Source organism: Crocodylus siamensis, chromosome 3, assembly GCF_052110815.1.
Source record: "Crocodylus siamensis isolate JL-2025a chromosome 3, ASM5211081v1, whole genome shotgun sequence".
Taxonomy (NCBI): domain Eukaryota; kingdom Metazoa; phylum Chordata; order Crocodylia; family Crocodylidae; genus Crocodylus; species Crocodylus siamensis.
The window spans coordinates 198,991,986-199,006,734 of record NC_143397.1 but is presented as its reverse complement, the minus strand read 5'-3'; the positions used below and the strand labels follow the sequence as shown (position 1 = coordinate 199,006,734).

The following is a 14,749-nucleotide window of genomic DNA, read 5'->3' as shown; positions in this document are numbered from 1 at the left end:
CCCAGGTTTAGAATTGACCCACTTTGTAAGTTAAAACATAAATAAAGCTAGTAACCTTCTTATTGTAAGTATAATAAAACATAATGTGAGCTGCAGTACTGGAATACTTTAGAACTTTTCAGTGACTAAACACTCAGATACAATCTGCAGAATGTGAATGTGCATGTGACTAACATAACAAAACATTTTATTTTACTTAACTTTTGAGACAAAGCAACTTTGAAGATACAGTATGCCTGTTTCATCTATTTTCTTGCACATATGGTAATTTTGTTTCTGCAATGCTAAGCACTTTGTTTTGCCTTTTAAACAGATTTAATCTTGTCTAGATTTAGATTAATGAAATCATAAGAAAAAACATTAGTGCCCCCTAGTGGAAACAAACTGCTTTTAAAAGCAAAATTTACCATATCCAAAAATTATTCATCGTGCCATAAAAATGATATATAAATAATTGTGTTGAATTCCATTACCAAAAATGCACATTTGTATGTGCCCTGTAGTCATTTGGACTGAATTGGTAAATTCCAAGAGAGGTCTTTAGTTTAACTCCAAATAGCATACATGCAAACATTTATACTTCCAATCATACACAAAATTTCTTCAATTCAGAGACAAACATAGCTCAAAATTAATTATGTTTACCTTTGTTTATTGGTTTTGGTATTTAAAATCAAAACTAAGGAAAAAATCTATCATAACCAGTAACTAACAATTACTTCATTGGTTAAGCAATTAGATTAACTAAAATGGTTATAAACTAAAAGAAGAGTGAGAACAAATACTGAGCCCAATCTTACCTGTAAAAAATTAATATAGGGTTAGTAGTTAATACAGCACAAGCCCTTATTGAATCACGAAGATTTTTTTTTTACAATAATGTTTTAAAACAGGATTATATATCTATCTCTATAATCTCATGAAGTTATATGTGTGGGGGTGTGTATGTGTGTAATATATAAAATGCGTTCTTGTTAAAACATTATATATACATGCACACATACACATAATTATATACATGTATAATTCTACAATGTATGAATACACGAGTCCTGGTTAAAACATTATATAATCACACATATACATAGTGTGTGTGTGTGTATGTGTGTTTATACATTTTATATAACATACACACACAAACTAGGGCTGTGCAAAGCTTTGGTCCCTGATTCTATTTGGTGGAGATTCAGCCCAATTCAGTGGCTGAATCTGCAAATTTCTTGCATTAGTAGGTGCATCATGAGCATGTCTAGGGAGGTGATAGTTCCCCTCTATGTGGCATTGGTGAGGCTGCAGCTGGAGTACTGTGTCTAGTTTTGGGCGCCGGACTCAAAAGTGATGTGGATAACCTGGAAAGGGTTCAGAAGCGGGCTACTCATATGGTTGAGGGCCTATAGGTAAGATCCTATGAAGACAGATTGAGGGACCTGAATCCCTTCAGCTTCTGCAAGAGAAGGCTGAGAGGTGATCTTGTGGCTGGTTTCAAACTCATTGGGGAGGGTCAGCAGGGAATAGGGGATACTCTGTTTACCAGGGCACCCCTCAGGGTACTAGAAACAAAGGCCATAAACTGAAGGAGAGTAGATTTAGATTGGAAGAAATTTGTTATGGTGAGGGTTACCAAAATATGAAATGAGCTTTTAAGGGAGGTGGTGGTTTCCCCTACCTTGAAGGTGTTCAAAAGGAGGTTAGACAAACACCTGGCTAGGGTTACTTGACCTCAGTGTTCTTTCCTGCCCAGAGCAGGGAGTCGGACTCAATAATCTAACAGGTCCCTTCGGACCCTAGAAATCTATCTATGAATCTATAAATCAGGAGACCCTTTAATCTCTCCGAATTGAACTGGAACCCTCCAAATCGATTTGGAAAGATTCAGAAATTCGGACACAGAAACAGCTTTAAATGTTTTTTCTACACACCTCAAGATAGCAGACAGCTCACGAATGCTGCAATGCTGGCTTCCAGTCCACTTCCAGGAGTGTAGGGATGGGGGGGCTGCATCCCCCAGTTTGGTGACAGTTACCTCCTGGGTCTTGGGGAGCACCCGGGGTCCTCCCACAGTGAACCACTGAGCTGAGGGGAGGCAGGGGGCCCCCCAGGTGCTCTGCAGCAGACCCCAAAGTACCCCCCAAGCTCCTGTGGGATGCGCCATCCACCCTGGGATCGCAGCATTCACAAGCTATACCTCATACCTTGAAGTACGTAGAAAAAACATTTAAAGCTGTGGCCGAATCACTGACTCTCTGAATCAGCATCAAATCTGCAGATTCAGATTTGGCCAAATCAAATTGCGGACAGTGATCTGAATCAATGAATCAAATCACTGTCCCCAATTCGGGCTGAATCCAAATCAAATATGGCCCATTTCACACACCCCTAATATAAACATATAATGTGCACATTTGATTATTACATAAGTTTATATCCTGTGTTGGAGGTTGAGGTGGCAGCGGGCCAGAACAAGCAAGCTTGGATCCAAAGTGGGCTGACAATAAGACCTGGCTCCCCACAAAATGCCTCCTTTTGCTGAAGGTCCTGTTGCCTGGCTGCAGAATGGAGTGGGCAAAGCCCCACTTCTACTGGTGCCCCATTTTTATGCATATGTGAGCACGCACACACACACACACACGCACGCACACACGCATAAAAATGGGGGTACCAGTAGAGGTGGGGCTTTGCCCACTCCACCCTGCAGCCAGGCAACAGGACCTTCAGCAAAAGGAGGCATTTTGTGGGGAGCCAGATCCTATTTTCAGCTCACCTTGGATCCAAGCTTGCTTGTTCTGGCCCACTACCACCTCAGACTCCAACACAGGATATAAACTTATCAAACCTGACCCACAGCGTTACTCAAGCAAAGCTTCCACTGACATCATTTGGAATTCTCAAGTCACAATATCTGGACTATATTGTACAAAAAATGCACTGCAAAATAAAAATTATATTTGTATATACACTGTATACATGTTTCTAAGTGTGGTGGTACATTAGCATCATTAGCCCAACATTAGTTACGTTTCTCTTAGTTTTTACTTAGTATATGTTCTCACTGCTGAGCTAACTTAAATTAGCTTTGCTTGACTTACTCTTTAATCAGTCTGGAGCCACAGTTCAGCAGTAGCATGTCTGCATGTACCCCATGCTTGAAATCACTAGTCAGGTCACTGCAGGATTATCTCCAGCAAGGCAATTTCAGGAACATTCCATTTCAATTTAAAGGAATTAAAACTAAATAAAATGTGTTAATTTGTGAGGAAAGTGTAAGTGAGTTTTGGATACAACCATGGCCTCCAAATGCTGGAATGACATAGGGAAGGAACAAGGGACAGGAATTCTAGTTATGTCCTGTTTACCCTGTCCCTAAGGATTCATTCTCTGCCACTGTTAAAAGAAAGATTTTTAAGACCTGGTGAGCCTAGCCCCCCTCCAGGAAACCACAAGCTCTACTCAGTGATTACAGAGAGACCACTAAGTAACAATTAAATGCTTGGAACAAATGATGAAAAAACCCAGGAATGGAAATGCAGGTAAAAGGTTAATAATTGGGGTTTCCGGGGGGGGGGGGGCAGCAAGCCAAGATTATGGGTTAGCGCTTATTGCCCTTCAACTGAACTGATGGATGCCAATCGGTGAAAAGCTGCTGAAAGATGAGCATGGATGATCAAGAGGAAAATGGCTCCACAGTTGCCTGAATTCTTCCTGCCTAGAACTCCCTTCCTGGTCTGGTAGATGAATAGCTTGGCCAGGATCAGGAGGAGATTGATCAGAAGGTCTCAGGACTTTACAGGGGCTACTTATGAGATGTACATAAAATGTGTGAGGAAAAGTACAGCCAGAACTGAGACAGAATACTGGGCTATGCTTCCTTTTCTATGGGGAAATCCACTCTGGGTTATGGTCTGACCACTGGATTAGTTTCTATGATCTCATCTCTTTTTATGATCAAGTAACTCACCACCTGGATAAGAGCAAGGAGGTTGACGTTGTATACCCTTATTTCCAAAAAGCTTTTGATCTGTTATCCCCAATATTCTCATCAAAAAATTGGAAGATTATGGGCTTAACTGGGGGACGGTTAGGTGGGTAAGAAGCTGGTTATGGGGTAGGACCCAGAGAATTCTACTGTACAGATCTGTCATCTTGGCAAGAAGTGGCCAATGGTGTCCCTTAGAAGTCAGTGCTTGGCCCAATTCTTTTTAACATCTTCATCAATGATTTGTATGTGGGGGTAAAAAGCTCACTGACTAATTTCATGGACTACGCTAAGTTATGGGAAAGTGTGACCGCACTTGAAGATGGGCTGCAGATAGAGGTGGACCTAGAAGGCTGGCATGTTGGGCGGATTGAAACCAGATGAGGTTTAACATCGAGAAATGTAAAGTGCTCCACCTGGGGACGAACAATCACCTGCACACCTAGAGGCCTGGCAACGCCAATCTGACTAGCACTACAAATGAAAGAGACCTGCGGGTAATAATTGACCACAGTAGGACCATGAGCTGGCAGTGCAACACTGTAGCCAGCAGGGCAAATAATACTCTGGTGTGCATCAATTGATGCATCTCCAGCAAAACCAAGGAAGTGATTCTTCTACTCTACTCCACATTCGTGAGATGGCAGATGGAGTACTGCATCCAGTTCTGGGCACCACACTTCAACAAGCATGTGGAAAAGCTTGAGAGAGTCCAAAGAAGAGCCACCTGTATGATCAGAGACTTGCATGGTAAGCCAGATGAGGTAAGGCTGAGGAACCTGGGACTCTTCAGTCTGAAAAAGAGAAGGCTGAGAGGGGACTTGGTAACAGCTTTCCACTACATCAGGGGTATACCTCAAGAGCTCAGTGAACAACTCTTTACCAGGGCACCCTTGGGGAAAACTAGGAGCAATGGTCACAAACTCCTGGAAAACCATTTCAGACTCAACATTAGGAAATAAATTCTTCACAGCTAAGGTGTCCAGACTGTGAAATAAGCTCCCTCCAGAGCTGGTTCAATCACCTACCCTGGAAATCTTCAAGAGAAGACTGGACAGTTCACCTTGCAGGGGCCACTTGACCCCGGTTGTCTTTCCTGCTTGGTGCAGGGGGGTTGGACCTGACGATCTTCTGAGGTCCCTTCCAGCCTACATTCTATGAATCTGTGAATCATCCAAAGCAGGCACTTTCAAGCATACTGGACACCAAGATCTCAAGAGTGACTACTAAGACATCCCAGACAGTCACCATCCATGTGCTACTGGGCTTAGAGTGTATATGAGGACATGGGTGGGCAGGATATACCAGGGAACTGCCTAGATGGAACACATTCCCATGGCTCTGCAGTGTCTGTATAGATTGGGAGTTTCAGTGTGACACTTTGGCACGTTTATCTAATAGCTGACTCAATCAATTATTAGACAAGTGCCCAAAAAGCCCCACTAAAGTGCCCAATCTATACATATGTTGGGAAAGCCAGGTCAAACTAATGTAATGCATTTTCTGAGCATGCACTAAGTTTGTGCAGGAGTGCACCAAGTTTAAAGTAAAGCACGGTTTTTCCTCCCACATCTGCAAGCCGATGTTATATCCAGTGTGATTGTGATATAAGCTAATGAGTTATGCTCATTTAAGTTTTAGCCTGTTTCACCTAAAGAGTTAGCTAATTTAGGTTAAAGAAGCATCACTATGCTAGAATGAATAAGTTCTTTGTATGGACAACACCTGAGTTATGGTACCAGTCAAGTGATAACCTAACTTATCTTAGCAGTGAAGACAAGTCCACAGACATGCTTCTACTGGGATCAATACATTTTGTGTAAACTTTGTAAGAAGTTAAAAATAAGAAAGGATCTTAGAGATTGGACCACAGATTTTTTTAAATGAGAAAAGTTCTCACTCATCTAACTGCAAGTGCAGCTTGCTCATCCTGAATATCCATCCTTCTGTCCCCGTTTCAAGCTTTCCTCCTTTTGACATCCCTCCCTAACCAGTTTCCTGAAGAATTATATTAGTTATCTATGTTTCCATTACTCTTATTTATAAGCACCTCGCAAGACTGAATGCATGTATTCATACAACACTGTGACATGGGTGAGTACAATTATCCCCTTTTTACAAATGCACACAGGTAATTAACTATGTTAATCTTAAGTCAGGCAGAAGGTAGCGTAGGGTGCTACTTTAGAAACTAAATGGTTCAGAGAGGTATGAGCTTTCATAGGCAACAACATATTTTTCTAGATGTCATTCCTAGCTGCCTATTCCTAGCACCTGATGAAGTAGGTTATTGTTTATGCAAAGCTCATACTAGTTAGTTTCTAAAATGCAATCCTTCCCTACTTTGTGTCTTTTTACAAATGGGAAATGGAAGCACTTAGAAAGAAAGTCAGTAACATGGCAGGGAATTGACACAAGTGTTCTGTAGTGTCATTGAGGATACTTAACAGAAAAAAAAAGCTACAACATAGGCTCAAAGATTTCTATCTTAAAAAGACTGGAGGGGAAGAAGTGGTGCTAGCTCTTCTATATGTTTCAGTTAACTTTTTTTTTTTTTTTTTTTACCCCTTTGGCTTTCTAAGAACTGAAGACATACTGCACTCAATCTCCAATCCACTGCAAGATGTGACCATCAGCTGCCATTCAAAATTAAGTATCTTTTTATGGGTCACAGCCATGTATGTTTGTAAAGCAATTCCATTTATTGAATTTTAAACAATCATGCCTTGTTTTCTATGTCATGGTTTATACACCACACAGACAGTTTCATTGCCTTTGGGTACATGAAGTGCTGCTTATTGTCTGTAGAAACTTCATGTGTCATTTTGATGTGCTTCCTCCCACTGAATACATACATATTTTATCACCTTATATTCCTCCAAACAAAGTTTCCAGTTGTGCTTAACTAAATTTGTTTGCTCTGACTACTTTATATTCATTGTTTTTTTCTGGAAAAAAATATTGGTTCTCTGTTGGGATTTTTCATTCTACAGCAAGTGTTGATAATAAAACTGTACCATGCCTTGGACTGCAGAATGAGATTAATTATCTTGTCTAAATATATCTTCAGATTACACAATAGAGAATACTTACAACTTCAACCTCAGAAGACTGACTCTTCCATTCAACCCCTCATTCTGCCATCCTGGCTGAATTTAAACAAAAAATCTGTCAATTCCTTGACTCTGGGACCTCTGATACACTATTTTATCTGGAATATTACTGAACACCTCTTGTCTATGAGATCATATCCTATGATCAAACAGCAATGTAAACTGATCTCCATGTTCCAAATATAAAATGCAAAGCATTCACTCTCAGCAGTATCGGGCAAATCATAATGCAGGCCTCAGGGGAGTGAGAGGTCTCAGGAGAGTGAAACCAACTGCACTAGCCTGCAATTATTTGTCAAAGCCTTTTTTATATTAACCCTTCTTTTCTATGTTCATTTTATTACCCTACAATGGTGGCTGAACTTCTAATATTTTATAAGTAAACAAGAATTCAAGCTAAGTGAACATGCCACTAGACTCAAATTAATAAAACAATACATTAGTATCGATTCTCAAATCCATATTTGTCATTTGATATTAAATAAGAGATAAATAATAAAAAGATAAGAAATATATCTTTTCTATTACTAGAGTACAATATTTACTTGAATACAAGATGAGTTTTTTTGCCTAAACAGCATGAAGGAAAAGAAGCCTTCATCTTATATTTGCATACAAGGAAACCACATAAAATACAGTCTTCGAACTGCTGCTGAAAGCAACAATGAAATTGATTAAATGTAGCCAATATTGAGCATGACTATAAAACACATGGCCCACAGTGGGCAAACGTGCTGATAGGAAGCTTTTCTGGTTTGTTTGTTTTTTTAATAGCTCTTTAAAAAAAAAAGGCAGGTGTTCTCTCCACAGGGAACTGGCAGAGCGCCTGGAGGTACTGTAATACAAAGCTGATGCCAGAAGGGCTAGACCCAGTCCTGACACCCTCCCCTTGTGCCACAGTTTCTACATTTGATAAGCTGATAGGAACTTTTTTTTTTCTTTCCTGTTTTTTTTGCACCAGTCCTGGAAGCACTGGAATACCAGGTCAATGCATGGAGTGGATGGAGCAAGCTCCAGTTCCACCACCCAACACCAAAAAGAATCTGCTCAATATAGACCTCCGATGGAGGACATATCAGAGACAATCACCTGCCCTGGGGAGCCCACCCCACTATGCATTATATTAGTCCAAATTCAAAAGGCTGATAGGAACTTTTTTTTTTTTTTTTTTTGAAGAGTGGTTTGTTTTATTGACCAGGGTTTAGATCAAGATACCATACTGTTTTAGCACATCTGTGTACTTAGCAATCTTGCCTTGCTGATAGGAACTTACCACAAGGACAACAAAGTATAACTCATCTAGATAAGATATATAGTAGTGCCCACTGAGTGCAGTCCCCTTATAACTGACTCTTCTTCAGGTCATGGTGAGCCACTACATTGCATACATTTCAACTTCCTCTTTACTTCCAAAGCTGAGTTATACCATTCTTTTCCATTTCCAATGATTCCTGTTTCTTCATCAGCCTTAAATGTCTGGCAAACATCACCAAATGGGGCCCCAAAAATTTACCCAGAATTCCTGTCAGCTCTTCTCTCAGCCTGTTGCATATGATTAGTGTGGCCCACCCTCCATGAGGTGAAGCCAGACCAGATGGCCTTAAGCCTCACCTCATAAATTTTTGAAGGATCTCAGGACTCGTGACAAGAAACAGTTCCAGTTATGAGTAGGTGAATAATTAGCACATGAAGCCTTTGTGTTGGGAGGGTGATATCTAGAGCAGTGCTGATTTGTGGGGTCACCATAGCTTGAAATGCCATCGACTCTTCTGGAGCCTAGCCCAATGAAATATAGTAAATCATTAATTTTGTGGGTTTGGATTAATATCAAGCATTGTTTTTACTATATATAAAAGTGGTAGGTTCATGCCCCAGGGGCGGCCATGATGCCCCCAGTGGCTAATGCCTGCCCAGCTCACTCTCTATTACAGTCCTCCCTTAACCGGTTTCTTGCCATGCCTTGTTCTTACTAGAGGTTGAATAAGGGAGGCTGCCCTTAGAGTGTTAGTCCATTTTGCAGTATACTGGGTCTCTCCTGAACCCCCAACAACCTTGATTCGATCCTCAAGCTCAATAGGTCTTCTAAGCTGGCCTGTGCCCCTGCAGGGCCTCTGCAGTTTCGAGGGCTACTATCTTGCCCCTCCAGGGCACCCTTAGCCTTACCAGCTCAATGTGTGGCTCTGTTTCCTCCCCTACACCACACCCCAAGCCTCATAGGTATTCTCTTTCTTTGATGTTAACTATTTGTACACTTGGCTCTCTTTGGTCTTTGGACCCTTGGTCCCACAAGCAGCCCCTCCTTCAGGCTCTCGGACCCCTGGTCCTGCACACAGCCCCTCCTTGGGCTCATGGACTCCAGGTCCCACACGCAGCCCCTCCTCTGGGCTCAGGGATTCTCTAGTCCAGCTCAGTCCTTCCCTGGGCTTATATACCCTTTGGTCTGGGTCTCAGCCTTTTCCTTGGCAACGGGAGTCCTTACTGGGCCCCACTCTTAGTCTGCTGTTTCCTGGGTAAGAGAAAGACTGGTTTTCACAGTCAGGTGGGCTTTGGTGTATGTTAAACCTTAGAGGGAAGGCCCAAGGGCAAAGGGGCTACCAGGCCAAGAGTGGGAGAGGGATAAATTCAAGACAAACCACCAGTAATTAGATTCTATACCTGGAATATTATAGCAAATATATAAATTTTCCATACAGAGAATTTAATTATTGGTGGGGTCTTCTTATAAACAGCTTTGTCTTGTATTTGAGTAAATATGGTATATATGCCATTGACATTTCTTCATTTTTAAACATAAATTATCTAAAGCTAACAGCATAAAATCCTTTGTGTTTTGTAATCATGAAGTAGCTTCCTCATTACTTTGTCTTCTTTTTTACCATTTTCATGTACTGTACTCTAGCAAAAGTTTACTTGTGACAGTTCACACAGTAGATTCATCAACACATTTTCCTTCCTCCATTACTTTCACTACAGTCAGATATTGTCCATTGTGTATTGCCTAATGGTCATATTATATAAAATATGAAAAAGACTACATACAAATGTCAAGACAAGTGTCATGGGACATCTCCCTCTTTACATTGTACATTCTCTACCCTGGGGTTCCTTGTAAACTGGACCTGGCACAGTGGGGCAGTGGTGGTGGCACTGTGGCGGTACTGTGGCTACGGGCCAAGCAGGTTTTTGGTCTGACAGAGGCATGCAAACAGCAGTGGGTCAAGTGGCCACAAGGCAACTAAATCCTTGCTTACCCCTACCATCAATGGTCATTCCCACTTTGACACAAATGTCCTGAATTCTGCAACAGGCCACACCCATTTCTAGCCACAACCCAAACTGCCCAGCCCACCAAGAGGCTGGAGGAGTGGCAGCACAGACCAGATGTTTGATAGACCTAGACTAGATTATGCACATATTAGGTTCCTACAGCTTTGAGAAACACAACATTCTTAATTTTTTTTCCATTTCAGATTGTAAAAATTTTTAAATATACACACTTCTGGAGATGGGCATTTTCTATTCCACCTTCAGTCAATTATTATTCAATTGTATTGGTGGTGTGTCTAGTAGTCTCAGACTTCTGCTGTGCAGTGTGCAAGTATGTGACAAACTGATGTTTGCCTACCAAAAATATCTTACTAAAGATATTGCATTCTGACCAATTCTTCTCAGAACTAATTATCTATGTAATTATTTCTTTCTGACTTACATTCCCCTGAAAAAAAAATGGAAGAGCAAACAGCAAACTGGGGAGTCTAAAATTGGATACTTAACTACACAGGTAATCACCTACGAAACAGTGGCAATCCCCTTGGATGTTGACACCAGCAGCTCCCATTGCAGTATGTGAATTTCGGTCTGAATGCATATGCACATGTACCTGCTTTGTTAAATCACTAGTTTTCTGCCTGTCAAAACAAGTTGGTTTATCTATATTTTTTTTCCTGAATGTTCTTTTTATGCAGAGACTGAAGTGGTATTGGATTGTTAATCCCCCTGAAACCAATCTGCTGCAAAAAGTCTGGCTACAGCGACCACTGTGAATTTAAATAAGCTGCTTGTTAATATTGATGCAAGTAAAATGTTAGTCAATTCTCCATCTTCTTTACTGCTAAGTAATTTTTAATTGAGTTTTATTTCTTCTCCAGAAGAATACTGACATATATACATGTTTAGCAAGAAAGAAAGTTTGAAGCAGCAGGTTTTCAGATGAGAAATGAAATATTACATTTAAAAAGTCACTTCACTTTAATCAAACTTTGCTTATGAAGATTAAAAAGAATATTCATAGTGACCAGACCCACATGTTGGTAAGCTTAATACAACTGAACATTAATCACCAAGAGATAGGCAACCATGGGTTCTGGACTTGCTCCTGAGGTTCTTTATGTATTTTATCCAATAATTATTTAATGAATAACATAGTACTAATAACCCAGGGTTTCAGCCCTAGCCAAACCTGCTAAGACAACAAGTTATTCTTTTTCTTGCTTGCTCTCTCTTCTGACCCTTTGAGGTTTGCATTCCTTTCCACCCTATGGCCCCTCCACTGGCACTTACCAAAGAAGCAGCAGTGGAAGACCCATAAAACCTTTGATCTTTGGGATGTCATGAAACAATTTAGATGCACTAAACTTATGCCAAACTTCCTGCTGAATGGCACATATCCTCTAAATCTACAAGTATGCTAGTGGGGTTTCTCCAGTGTTCTCTCCTCCTACTCTGCTCTTGAGACCTTGGTGTCCAAATATGTTCAGTGGGAAAGATAATCCTGGAATGGCCTCACCAGCATACTTCTAGATTTAGAGCACGTGTGCAAGGCATCCTCATGAAGACCTGGCCAGAACATACCACAATATGGACAAGTGTTTACAGGCTCTTGATGGACATGCTGTTTGAAGTTTTCCAAGTGCCTTTGAAACACTCCAAACAGAGAGGGTATAGGTGTACGTAGCTGAAACGGAATTAAAAAATAACCCTTGAAAAATTAGGAACATCTTTCAAGTGCTTCATTTTAAAGCATTTTCAGAAACATCTGTATGCTCCAGCAGTACTCCAACATCCAAGAGGATCATAGTGGACAGTCAGTAAGTACGGTCCTGTGCGCTCAGCTGTCCTAGGGAACCCCGAAACATTGGAGGTCAAGATGGTATACAGGGTTTCCTGCACTCCCTCCCCCTGGTTGGAAAATACTGCACTGCATGTTTTCATGCATATAAGTGCTTCAGTAAAAGAGAAGGCCAGATCATGAGTTCATGGACCAGGTATTTAACTGCCATTAAAACATATTAAGTGTTTCTTTAAATCAACATGATGTTTAGTGGTATCTTATATTTTGATCCCATTAGCTCAGGAAGAAATCAAACAGGCTCTTTACTAAAGGAATTGGTTCTTAGCTTTTAATTTAATTTAAATAAAGCAATCAAGCAGAACACAAGTAATATTTAGAGGGTCTGATTTAAGTGGCAGTGAAGGGAATTAAAAAAATAAAATAAAATAAACTGGCATTGCAGAGAAGAGTCCAGCAGACAGTTTGAATGATCTACATATTTTTTCCAATTTTCTTTATCAAATTTTTGTATTTGACTGTCATGTGCCCTATTCCATTGCATCTAGTCTGAAACACTGAAAATATCCGAGTCGATAAGACACTCAAGTGACACTGAAAACAGAATGCTGAGCTCAGAAGCACCACTTTACTGTTTGGATAAATTAATGCTTGAAACAATATTTCAATTATTTTATAGAAATACACTTATGAATGATCCTATATTGGTTTAATATTTGTCTTATGTCTGCACCTAAATCACAAGCTTTAAAACTACTGGGTGTTTTTATTAGTCTAGATACACAATTCTTCATGTGTTCTAGAACTTCACTTCTGGGGTTGAAGAGAGCCTCCTGCATAATTCAAAGAAGACCTGAGGCTTCTTTCAAATTAAGATCTCATGAAATCTTGTAAACACCATGGGTTTTAATCTTCATTAAATTAAATAGGCTTATAAAATTTAAACTTGTTTATTTTGGAGCATTGCATCTGTGTTTACACACACTAGGTTTCCAAATGAATTAAGCTGGGACCCTGGCCAGTGCTGCAGGAGAGCGGGATGGTCCAGAGCTGCCCCCCACCCCAGACCCATGCCCTGCCACACAACTGTGGAAGCAGGGAGCTGGCAAACCACACAAGAAAAAAATAAATAGCAGAAGCAATTTGAAGGGATGAACTACAAAAAAGTCACAGAACCATCTGGTGGACAAAGAGGCTCATTACACATCTTTGTGCACTTTTGTGTTCACACGCAATGAATTAATGGACACAACGCTTTAATTCCCGGAGAGCCAAAGTAAACTAAACCCAAGGAGTTTTAGTTTAATCCACAAAAAAGACTCTTAAAGCATTGGGAAATCCCACTCCTGCAAACATGAAAGGGCAAAAATCATGGCATGAACATCAGCCCTTTAGCAATTGCCAGGATACAAAATAATAGTTATACTCCCTCTTGCTACCAACATACTCCTGATACACCTATATTGGGAGCTGCTGCCATGGGAAGACTTCAAGCAGACTGGGGAAAAAGAAGAGATGGGCATTTACACTTCCAATATTTTCTTCACACCAAGATATTCCTCAGATCCACCAGAACTCAGGGGTCACTATTCTTATTAATATGAAGGACAACCATGGAAGGTTGAAGCATGTATCACATATTAAAATATTGCAAATTTCTGCAACAGCTATATGAGGTCCAAAGTTAGAATGAAAGACAGCATTCTTACCAGCAATTTTAGATTTATAAGGAAATGACTTTTAGATTTTCAAAATGACCTCAACTATCCATCACATTCTCCCTCTCAAATTTTGCATAGCAAAGCACATACATATGTATGCAGACTAATGGTTGTACAGGAACATCAGAGAGTAAATGGCACCTCCTTGTGCATGTCAATTTTGCAAGTCCAAATCAGAACTGAATTAAAAATACTGCATGTAACAATTTGTTTTTAATTGGCAGTTTAGTGGTATCTAAAGTCTTTTTTTGCCTGTTTCATTGTTAGTATATTACTATATGATACTCCCTGTGACAGATGACATCTAGTTTTCACATAGAATTTGAATGATGCAAATATTCTTTCAGAGGCATGCAAGAACCACTGAAGAGACCAATGAAATCATATGCAAATAACCATTAATCATGTTTCTTCAAGTAAATGCATATGGAGTGAAGCAGGTAATCCTTGACCACAATGCTTCTGGCCCCAAAAGGAAGAACATGAGTGACTTCTTTTGGCTTTATCCAAAAGCCAAAAACACGAAAGGGTGAATGCAGGAGTCGTCCTTCTGTCAGGCACAGTGGACAGATTACAATCTGACTGCATTTCAGTGCCCTACTCTACCTAGAAAATAGGCATAATAGTATTTCTACACCTCTCAGGGATGATAGGATAAATTAATTAACATATCTGAGGCAGACACTTGCTACATTAATGAGAGCCAAGAAACAGTAAATAGTTAAAGAATTAGCCAATTCCAACAATAGAAGAAAAACATGTTGTTATCTCAAAGATGTGTAATGAAAGAAACACACTGTATTGCTGTACTGGGGTCTTCTAAAACAAGGCATGCCACTTGAGTGGATGCAGCACTTTCAGGTGAAATGGAAAA

General features: G+C 40.3%; 1 protein-coding gene and 1 pseudogene across 2 annotated transcripts in view; both read right to left on the bottom strand.

Annotated features, from left to right (window-relative positions):
* Nucleotides 1–14,749, bottom strand: part of C3H8orf34 (chromosome 3 C8orf34 homolog) — a 324,719-nt gene that overhangs the window by 161,395 nt on the left and 148,575 nt on the right. The window lies entirely within an intron of this gene.
* On the bottom strand, nucleotides 8,034–8,242 carry LOC149869326 (U2 spliceosomal RNA; annotated as a pseudogene).